Genomic DNA, 11065 nt, shown 5'->3' with positions numbered 1-11065 from the left:
TAATTCTTCATGTCTTTCTATTATGTTACTTTCACACTTCTCTTCAAGGGTGAATTTCATTTCCCCATCTCCTTGACTCTGATTATGCCCTATGACATTTTGTCCAATCATATTATGGAAGTGACACTTTGCAAATTGCAGGAATAATTAACTTGGCCTGGTAGCTTCTGTTTCCTGTCTCTTGGAAGCCATCTATCATGTAACAAACACTATGACCTTGAGTCACCATGCAGTAAGAAGCCCAAGAGAATGCTTGAAGTATAAGTTGCTGTAGAGCAGTCACATAAATAAAGAATCCATCTTAGAAATGGATACTTCTGGATCAGAAGCAAGCAGTGTCATGAAAACTTTGCCAAATGTCTAGCCCACAATATCACAAGAAAATTTTTAAAAATATTTTCAACCAAAAATGAGAAAAAGAGAGGGAAGTAAAAAATGATGTAAGGCAAAGTAAAAATAATTGAATCTCTAGCCAATTATATTAGTAAACAACATTAAATGTTAATGGACTAAACATAATAAATAAAAGAGAGATTGTTAGGCCTGATAAAAAGACAGTTTCCAATTATATGGTGTATAAAAGCACACTTTTAATTTCAGGCACAGATAGTTTTAAAAATTAAGGCATGGTATACATTCATTTTCTTATTTATTGCTAGTTGTTATCAAGTTGCCCTCTGCCTTAGGGAAATCCCATGTATAACTGAGGAAACTACTGCCCCATCCTGCACCATACCCAAGTTGAATGGTGTCAGACCATTGTAATACATAGAGTTTTCATTGGCTGATTTTCTAAAGTAGATGAACAAATCTTTCTTCTAGGAGGTCAGTATATAAGATATGGTAAAATCTGTTCAGTGTCATAGCAATAGAAAGGCCTTCACTAGCTTATAAGGGGTGGCTTTGCATGCAGTTCATTGGCTTGAACTCGAATCCAGGTCTCCCACACGTAAGACAAGAATTCTACCACCAAACCACCACTGTTCCTATTAGATTTTAGGGCTGCTAGACAATGAATAAGGAAAACTGTAGAAGAATTAACACACTTGAGTTATGGTGTTGGAGAGTATTGACAATACCAGGGATGGACACAAAAAGAAACAAATCTGTTGGAAAAAATATAGCCAGAATGCTCCATGGAAGCCATGATGGTGAGATTTTGTCACTTATATTTGGACCTGTTATCAGGAGGTACCAATCCCAGAAGAAGGACATCATGTTTGGTAAAGTGGAGCATCTGCGAAAACAAACAGGCCCCCAACAAGATCGATTGGCACAGTCGCAGCATCAATGGGTTTAAATGTAACAACAATTGTGAAGATGATCAAGGACCAAGCGTTGTTTTATTCTATTGTGCATAGGGTTGCCATGAATTGGACTGACTTGACAGCACTTAATGACAACATGATAAGATATCACAGCAGGATGACTTTAAACAACAGAAAATTTTGGCTCATATTTTTTAAAGCTTTTAGATCATTGCTCATAGGTACCATTGAATCAATTCTGACATACAGTGCACAATAGAAGGAAACATGGTCCAGTCCTGTGTCATGATCACAATTGTGGCTTTCTGTGAGTCCATTGTTGTAGCCACTGTAATAATTCACCTTGTTCAGGTTCTTCCTCTTTTTGATTGATCCTCTGTTTTACCTAGCATGATGTCTTTCTTCAGGAAGTTTCTTCCTGATAACATGTACAAAATATAGAAGGTAAAGTCTTGTCATAATTACTTCTAAGGAGCAATGTAGCTTTACTTCTTCAAAGACTGATCTGTTTGTTCTGGAAGTCTATAGTAAATTTGATATTCTTTCATCAACACCATACTTAAAAGGTATCAATTCTTCTTTGGTCTTTCTTATTCATGCAGCTTATTTTCATGAATATGAGCTGATAAAAATATCATGGCTTGAGTCAGATACATCTTAGTCCTCAAGGTACCATCATTGCTTTTTTTTTAATGTTTTATTGTGAATTATGTGATAGTTTACATGGGAGAACATTAGCTTTACATTCATCCTATCATATATTGTTACATTGCCATGGTTACAATCCCCTCCATGCATCATCAACCAACCAAAGGGTATACCACACAAGCTTGCCCCTGGGTGGTCAGCACACAGCCCCTCTCTTCTCTGGGTCTAGAGTTCCCAGCAGCTCCATCTCTCTATGTCATTGTCTTTGCCTCCATTTCTGGCGTTACTCCTTTTTTCTGGGTTGGGTTACGCACTCCGCTCTTCTCCCTTGATGGCTCCATGGACCTCGGCTCCTGGAATGCAATGTCAACCACTCCCCTCCTTTTGTTACAAAATGTCTACCTTTACATTTCCAACCCTCTCAGAAAGTCCTGGTAAAATTATTCACTATTGTACCACAAGAGTCCTATCCCCATCTCCTTTCATTAGCCATGCCCAGACAGATTGGATACTACTCAGTGGAGAGTCTACCTGCTTCTGCGCCCTCTGGATCTAGGCTCCCACTTGAAAGCTTGTAAACCACTCACTTCTTGACTTTGTAGACCCCCATTTCCGGTAGCCAATATCCAAGTTGCCATTCCCTGTATACCCAATGTATGGAGCGGGTGGGAATGATCCTTGATGTAAAGATTTTTTCCCTCTTTTGTGCTACTGCATCCATAGGTATAGGTTGTTGTTGTTGTTAAGTGCCATCGAGTCTAGGTATAGGTAAAGTTCATTAAATTGTGTCAGATTAACTCTTTTTTTTCCTCTTCATTCTTCTTCTAGTTGAGTTCTGATCATCCAGCCATTGAAGACAAGTCAAGTGGGTGTTATCTGCAAGTGTGAGTGTTCTTGTGCATATGCCCTCACTTCTTATCAGCTGGACACTTCACTCTCCACCCTAGTCCTCTGTGGCTATGTCACTTACTCTGGGCCCAGGAGTCCCCAGGTCTTGCCATACTGCTGGCCAACCAATTCTCCACCCGGATTCACAGGAGTCTAAAGAACATCGTAAAATTTAGCTTGTAGCTTCATTTTTGTTTTTCATTCATTTCTCCTTATTGGTGACCAACGTGGTCACCAGTCAGAGCACATGTCATCTCATGTATTCCTGTTGAGCCTTAGTCTTGGAACGGGGTTTGCCTGAGGAGACCTGACCACTTGCCTTGATATGTCTTGGGTGAGCAGCTTGTTTGTTCTTGTAGTAGTCAATCAGACTACTATTACTGTGTTTTATTTTTCCTGTCTTTCTTTCAAGAAGTATCTATGTTCTTCTAGCAACTCCAGGCTGGTCTGCTTATCCTTTCATGTGGCAATTTCCTACCTCAGAAGATTCTAGATGCAATTCACGATTCCACCTATGGTCTTATGTAATGCAGCGGCTCCACAGGAAGCCTCCTTCACTGGACACGTTATAACCCCATTTAGCTATTCCAATCAGCTATAGGCAGAAGATGGACTCACAAGCATTTTATGGTGATATTTCTGGCTATTCCTTTGTCTCCCCCTCAAGTGTCTATTTTATAACAGTATACAAGGGAAACCAATATTCAAAAGAGAGCCAAGCACCTTAACATTATTTCCCTGCTTCTCCCATTCCAACCATGTCTCAATCCCTGTATCCCAGAGCCCTGTTGTTCCAAGGTTGTGCATACATAATTATTTATCTCTGTCCCACTTAGCCCATTCAAACCTCCCCAACTGTTCACCCCTCTGCCTTGTCCTTGTTCTTCCATTCCCCTCCCCTTTCTTGTGTATTGCTCCACTCTCCAGGACCCATACTATCTTGTGTCTATTTCCTACCCTCTGCTCCACCTTCCTCTCCCTCCCCTCCCCCATTCCGCACATCCTGGTACCAGCAAATAATACCCCCTCCCCCTTTAAGTATGGATTGTTTTTCTTAGTCTTTTACAATAGTGGTCCTAGGCAGTATTTCTCCTTTTGTGACTGACTAATTTCACTCAACTTAATGTCCTCAAGTTTTATCCATGTTATGTGGTGACTTACAGTTTCCTGGTTGTCTTCAAGATAGCATAATATTCCATTGTGTATATGTACCACAGTTTGTTTATCTATTTTTCAATTGATGGGCACTTAGACTATCTCCATCTTTTTGCTATTGTGAATAGTGCTGCTATGGACATAGGTGTGCATATTTCTACTTGTGTTATGGCTCGTGTTCCTTGTGAGTAAATACTAAATAGAGGAATTCCTGGATCATAAGGTATTTCTATTTCCAACCTTCTGAGGAAGTGCCATATTGCTTTCCAGAGAGGTTGGACCATTTTGCAATCCCACAAGTAATGCAGGATCATCCCAGTCTCTCCACATTCTTGCCAATACTTATTGTCATCTACTTTTTTAAATATTTGCTGTTATTGCTGGTATGAGATGATATTTCATTGTTTTGATTTGCATCTCTCTATTCAGAATGCAGATATTATCAGAAATCTCTTTGATATCCCGTGTGTTTTTCTGAACGTAATACAGAAACAGCTACAATCATACATTTATAGAGAACTTCCAGAGGTTCAAGCTGGATTCAGAAGAGGCCGTGGAACAAGGGCTATCATTGATGACATCTGATGGATCTTGGCTGAAAGCAGAGAATATCAGAAAGATGTTTACCTGTGCTTTATCAAAGGCTTTTGATTGTGTGGATCATGACAAGCTATGGACAACATTGCGAAGTACGAGTATTCCAGAACACTTAATTGTGCTCTTGAGGAATCTGCACCTGGACCAAGAAGCAGTTGTTCAAACAGAACATGGGAACACTGAATGGTTTAAAATGTAAAAAGGTGTGTGACAAAGTTGTATTCTTTCACCATGCCTATTCAATCTGTATGCTAAGCAAATAATCCGAGTATGATTAATAATAATAATAATAATAACATTGTATCATTATTGCAGGAAGACTCATTAATAAATTGTAATATGAAGATTATATACCCTTGCTTTCTGAAAATGAAGAGGATTCAAAATACTTAGTAATGAAGATCAAAGATCACAGTCTTCAGTATGGATTACACATTAGTGCAAAGAAAACAAAAATCTTTTCAAATGGACCAATGAATACCATCATGATAAATGGAGGAAATATTGAAGTCATCAAAGACTTCATTTTGCACAATCCATATTTATGGAAGCAGTAGCCAAAAAATCAAAGGACACATTGCACTGGACAAATGTGTTGCAGAAAACCTTTCAAGTGTTAAAGGGCAAAGATAATAAATTTGAGAACTAAAGTGCTCCTGGCCTAAACCATGACATTATCAATTGTTTTATATGCATGTGAAAGTTGTACAATGAATACAGAAGGCTGTAGAAAAATTGTGCAATTATGATGTTGGGGAAGAATCTTGAAAGAACTATGGACTACCAAAAAAGCAAACAAATCTTCTTTGAAAGAAGTGTAAAGAGTATGCTTCTTAAAAGTGAGGATGGCTATATTTTCTTATATTTTGAACATGTTGTCAGGAAGGATTAGTTACTGGAGATGGATATCATGCTTTGAAAAATGGAGGGTCAGTGAAAAATTAGGCTTTCTGCTCCCGTAAAGATTTACAGCCTCAGAAACCCTGTACAGGGTCGCTATGAGTCGGAATCGACTCCACGGCACATAACAACAACAACAATGTAACTTCTTATTTACCAATTGACACTTGTAGGAATAAGAAGGAAAAAGAACACAAGTAATTTCAGTTTAACAGAATTCAGGTCAAATAATAGTTCATTACAGAAGCAAATAAACTAAGTTGAGAACAAAGCCTGTTTTATCTCAAACTTCTCAACAGTTTTCATGAAATTTTAATCTTTCTAGTGAATATTTCATTGAAAATATTTTAAAAATAACATTAAGTTCATGAATGCATAGTTAAACCCCATGCAAGAATTCTTATTAAATAAATTATACATACCTATATAGGAGTCCCGGTGTGGCACTGTGAGCTAATGCATCAGAGTACAAAGTCTATTGAGTTGCAACTTCAGTGGTTCAAGTTCACCAGCTGCTCCTTGGAAGCCTTATACAGGGTTGCTATGGGTTGGAATTGACTCAACAACACTTAACAACAACAATATCCTATGGATATGTAAGGTACCTAAGAGTTTCTTATATTGTTGGAAGAAAAATGAATGCTGGAAATATTTCTGTCTGGTTATTAGTTTTTAGCAGGTCTGTTTGTGTGGGCAAACAAAGGCAAAGATTAAATAATTTCTTTCCTCTAATGAATCAATTAGCTTTATGATTGCATGTATACAGACACTTACACTGACACACACTGACACATTGACCCACCAGCAGTAGTGAACTATACCACAAATGCATTTTTCCAAGACTGTACATGATCTAGCTAGCCCATTGTCACAATTGAAGCCATATTCAGAAAAAAAAAAAAAAAAAGTCTTCTATTAGTAGCTCATTAATTCATTAAGTAGAAGAGGGTGAAACAAGTTAAAATATTAATTTTATAAATTAAATGTGATGCTCACAATGTGATGTTATTAAATTATATGAAACATGAGTTCCCAGAGATAGAAAACTACATGAAAGCAAGCAATAGTTTCCATTAATGTAGCATGTTCTACTGAATAACATTAAATATGTAAGACTGGCTTCATTTTCTTAGTTAAGATAATGTTATTAGTAAATTTAATGTTACATTGAACATTATTGTCATTGTTGTTGTTTAGTGCTGTGGAGTTGGTTATGACACATAGTGACCATGTACAGGGTTTCCATGTGGCTAGTGAGTTTGAACCACCAACCTTGTGGTGTAAACCCACCTTACGATCTAGTACTTTATTCAACAGTGCCAGACCAGGACTCCACATTGAGCACAAATGCTATTAATGAAAAGATTCTATTTATACCATTATAGTAAATTGATGATAAATTGGGTCTTGGAAGTGTTATTTTCAATTAAAAACTATTAAAAAATAAAATAAAAACATAAAAATCGTGTGTCTGTTTTTCACTCCTAAAGCAAACTCATTGTATGATTATCAAATAAAAGCATGGCAATGTATATTTTTGTCTTCACTGACCTCAGTGAAATCATTCTCTTCCTAAGCCTCTGCAAAAGGACATAGCTACAGAGGGCTAGAGCTGAGAGTGAAGCAGCCAGTTGATACGAACTGAGGGGAAATGCACAGGAACACCCTAATTTGCAGATAGTACCCATTTGACCTAGCTTAGATGGCTTGATAATCAGAACTCGACTAGAGGAAGATTTTTAAAAAATTGATAAAGGAAATGAGTGTAAATTGCTGCAATTTGATGAACTTGAACTATACTTATGGATGTAGTAGCTCAAAATAATAACAGAGAGGGTAGGAATCTTCACATCAAGTGTCAATCCTATCCCCTCTGTAAACAGGATAGATGTTGTTGTTAAGTGCGATCGAGTCGATTCCAACCCATAGCAACCTTGTACATGGTTTCCAAGAAGCAGCTGTTGAGCTTGAACCACCGACCTTGCAGTTCAAACAACTTTGCAGTTTGACACATTAGTCCATAGCACCACACCAGGACTCCATACAGGGTAGATAGGGACGGGCAACTTAGACATTGGCCACCTAAAATGAGGGGGTGAAAAGGTATGAAGTGACTGGCTTATAAGTTTTTAGGAGAGAGTTTAGTTTCAGAGTATGTGGGGAAAGGTACAATTCCCACTGAATAGTTTTCATCTTGTCTAGATGGGTCTGGTGAAAAGAGATGGGGAAAAGATTTTTTTGTTTCAATTAATAGTGATTGTTGCAACTGTAAAGGTAGAGTTTTGTGATAAGATTCTTATGATTCAACAGTGAGTAATAGTTATCATGACTAATTGTGACTGTCACAACTGTAAAGGTAGAAGTTTTGTAACAAAAATGGGAGAGTAGTTAATATTACAGTACAGAAACAGAAGACCCTAGAATCATCAAGGGAGAAGAGCACAAGCAGAATGCAGGACCCTACCCAGAGAAGCAGTGATATCAGAGAAGGAGGCAGAGATGAGGACATGGAAATAGGGAACAGTTGAGGAGTCTAGACTCATGGAAATAGAGGGATTGTATGCTGGAGGCCAGGAGGAAAGCTTGGTTGTTTAAATTACTATATATTCCTGAGTATGTTTGTGTACATCTATCCACTCCCCCACCTCCACTTGCCCCCCCACAAAAAAATAAAAACAGAGGGAATGGAAGCAAACACTTTTAAATGATGATGCCCAGAGAAGATTATAATAATTGCAATGAAATGATGGTGTAAACCCTATGTTCTCCCATGTAAACTATCACTCAGTTCACAATAATTAATTAATTAGTTAATTAATTTAAAAAAAGAAAGAAAGAAAGAACTTGAACTAAGGTTTAGGAGGGACATGGTTCCAAAATTCTAAGAGGACTAATTGAAGTAAACTCTGAAAAAGAAAAGTATTCTCTTAACCTGACACTTATGGCTGAGTACATATCAATAGGTCAAGAGACTCCATTATTTCTCTATCAAAGTAAACAGAAAGGACAAACAAGCCATAGGGAAGATAGATGAGCTAAGTGTTAAAGTGTAAACAATAGCACATAGCAGTATTTCTGTAATATATGACATATATTAACTACTAAATTTCCCCAATGATTTTGAGAATCCATGCAAAGAAATCTCTGAATTATGAGGAATTACTGTTTTAGTAAGATATATAATTGAAATGTAACAAAGTCACATTCATAATTACAGTGTGTTATAATTGACCACAGTAGGGTCAAAAGTAAGAAAGAACTTTTGGAATACCATATTTAACCACAGACTGACTCTTTAACTCTGCAGATTTGTTTAAATTTCTTTCATATATGCATCTTAATCTTATATATGTAGATATAAAATTTATTAGTGCATATTTCAAACAATGAAATTTTACATGTGTAATTTATACGTAAGGAGCTCTGGTAGCATAGTGATTACAAATTGGGCTGCTAACCTCAGAGTCAGCAGTTCGAAACTACCAGCTATTTCACAAGAGAAAGATGAGACTTTCTGCAATCCTGGAAAGATTTCCAGCCTCAGAAACGCTGTATAGTGTCGCTATGAGTCAGAACCTCTTCCACATCACATAACCATGACTTCCAATTTACACATATATAAAAACTGTGCTTCTATGACTCATCTGTCAATTCTTTGTACCATTATGGCTTATATTTTGCTGTAATACTACAATCTATGCCATCAGTATTTCAAATACTAGCAAGGTCATACATTTTATGAACCAGTTTCAGCAGATTTCTAAATAAATATAGAACAGATGATCTATCTCTGAAAAAATGATCAGTGTAAATAATATGAATAGCAGGAATAGCAGTGGAGCACTGTCTAATGTAGTGACCAAAGATGAGCCCCTAAGGTTGGAAGGCACTCAAAATATGACTGGGGAAATGCTGGCTCTGTAATGTAGAGTCAACCTTAATGACATAGATCGAGGAAAGTATCCAGACCTTCATTTGCTGATGTGACATTACTCAAGATGAGAAAATGAGAAAAGTAGCTGTAAACATCCATCAATAATTTAATGTATAAATACAACAGGTATAAATCTAGAAAAATTGAAAGTCTTCAAAATGAAATGATAGATATATATCCTAGGTATTAAGTGAGTTGAAATGGTCTGGTATTCACTATTTTGAATAATATAATCATATGGGTTCACTGTGCTTGGAATAAAAAAGTAAAAATGGAATTCATAGGAATTAAATCTACTACGTCCATGAAAAGAGACAATGGAGAAACCCAAAACCATTAGTCAGAACAAGGACAGCACAGACATGCTCATATGCAATTTCAAGTGAAGCTGAAGAAAAATAAGACAAATCCACAAGCACCAAATAACAATTTTGAGGTTTAGTGACTATCTCAAGAATAGTTCTAACACATAGAACACTAATGATTGAAGACCAACTAAAAGAAAGCCTCCGTGGGGGAGGGATTGAAAACCCAGAGAAGCTGTGCTCACAGAACAACACCACAACTCTGGATGTACCATAAGATACAGGACATCAGTTTCCCACATGCGCAAGTAAAAAAAATCATGACATAAAAGAAAACACTGCAGTTATGAATCACAAGAGTCAGGACTCCCTCTGCAGCCACCCCACTGGGCAGAGTTCAGAAGTCGGAGCTAAATCCAGACCAAAACAGGATATCAACACTAAAAGTGGTGTAATAACATTTGCAAAAGGAGTTGCAGGGGGATTCTACACATTTTTTTTTTCTTCCTCTTCCCTGTCACGTCTATACATTTTTTTCCTCCTCTTCCCTGTCATGTCTTCTTTGCCCAGCCCAGACACTTTCAGGCAGGTGGGTGTGTACTCCCCTCAAAAACAAAAGGTCCAGCACTGACCCCACAGTTTTCCCACGGTACAAAGAGAAAGAGCTTGGTGGCTGCTTATTATTTCAGCCTTGGGGTCACAGGCCTATCTAGCAAGAAAAAAGCAGGACTGTCAGGCCTGACAGACAAACCATAAAACAATTTGTAAAACCCCAACATAAAAGAGGCAAGTATCTGGAGAATTAGGCTGTGCATACACAGATACCTAACTGACCTTCAGAGACAAATATAGTGGACAATCTTTCTCCCATTAACTTCTCAATATCTATTTAAGCACCACCTCTGTGGTGACCAGAGGAGGGGACTGAGTGAACAGGCATGCCCACCCACTGCTGGAGGTTTCTATGTTGCATGCACACTGCTTGTGTAGCATGACAACTGGACAGTTGGTCACAGTTTTATTTTTGTTTCAAAGTGGTGGTTTTTTGTCTCTCTTTCTATATTGCTTCTGCTTTTGATCACACATTTTTCCTGGAGGTGGGAGCTTTTTCTCCCAACGTTACCCAAGATGAGACAAAAATTGTGGCCATGTAGCCAAGCTACACACATACCCCATAATATTCCATCATTGAGACAAGAGTCAATAACAGCTGCTAAGCATTACATGTGAAAAGGGAAGCCTATCTCCTGATCATATGCACCAGGAGACACACAGTAAGCTTAATAACACAACAACAAATGTCCATTTAAGCATTAAAAAACCCACATAACTACTGGAAATGACAAACAAAATATCTAATACACAACAAG

This window comes from Chrysochloris asiatica, unplaced genomic scaffold, assembly GCF_000296735.1.
Source record: "Chrysochloris asiatica unplaced genomic scaffold, ChrAsi1.0 scaffold00058, whole genome shotgun sequence".
Taxonomy (NCBI): Eukaryota; Metazoa; Chordata; class Mammalia; order Afrosoricida; family Chrysochloridae; genus Chrysochloris; species Chrysochloris asiatica.
Note: the sequence above shows the minus strand (reverse complement) of the source record.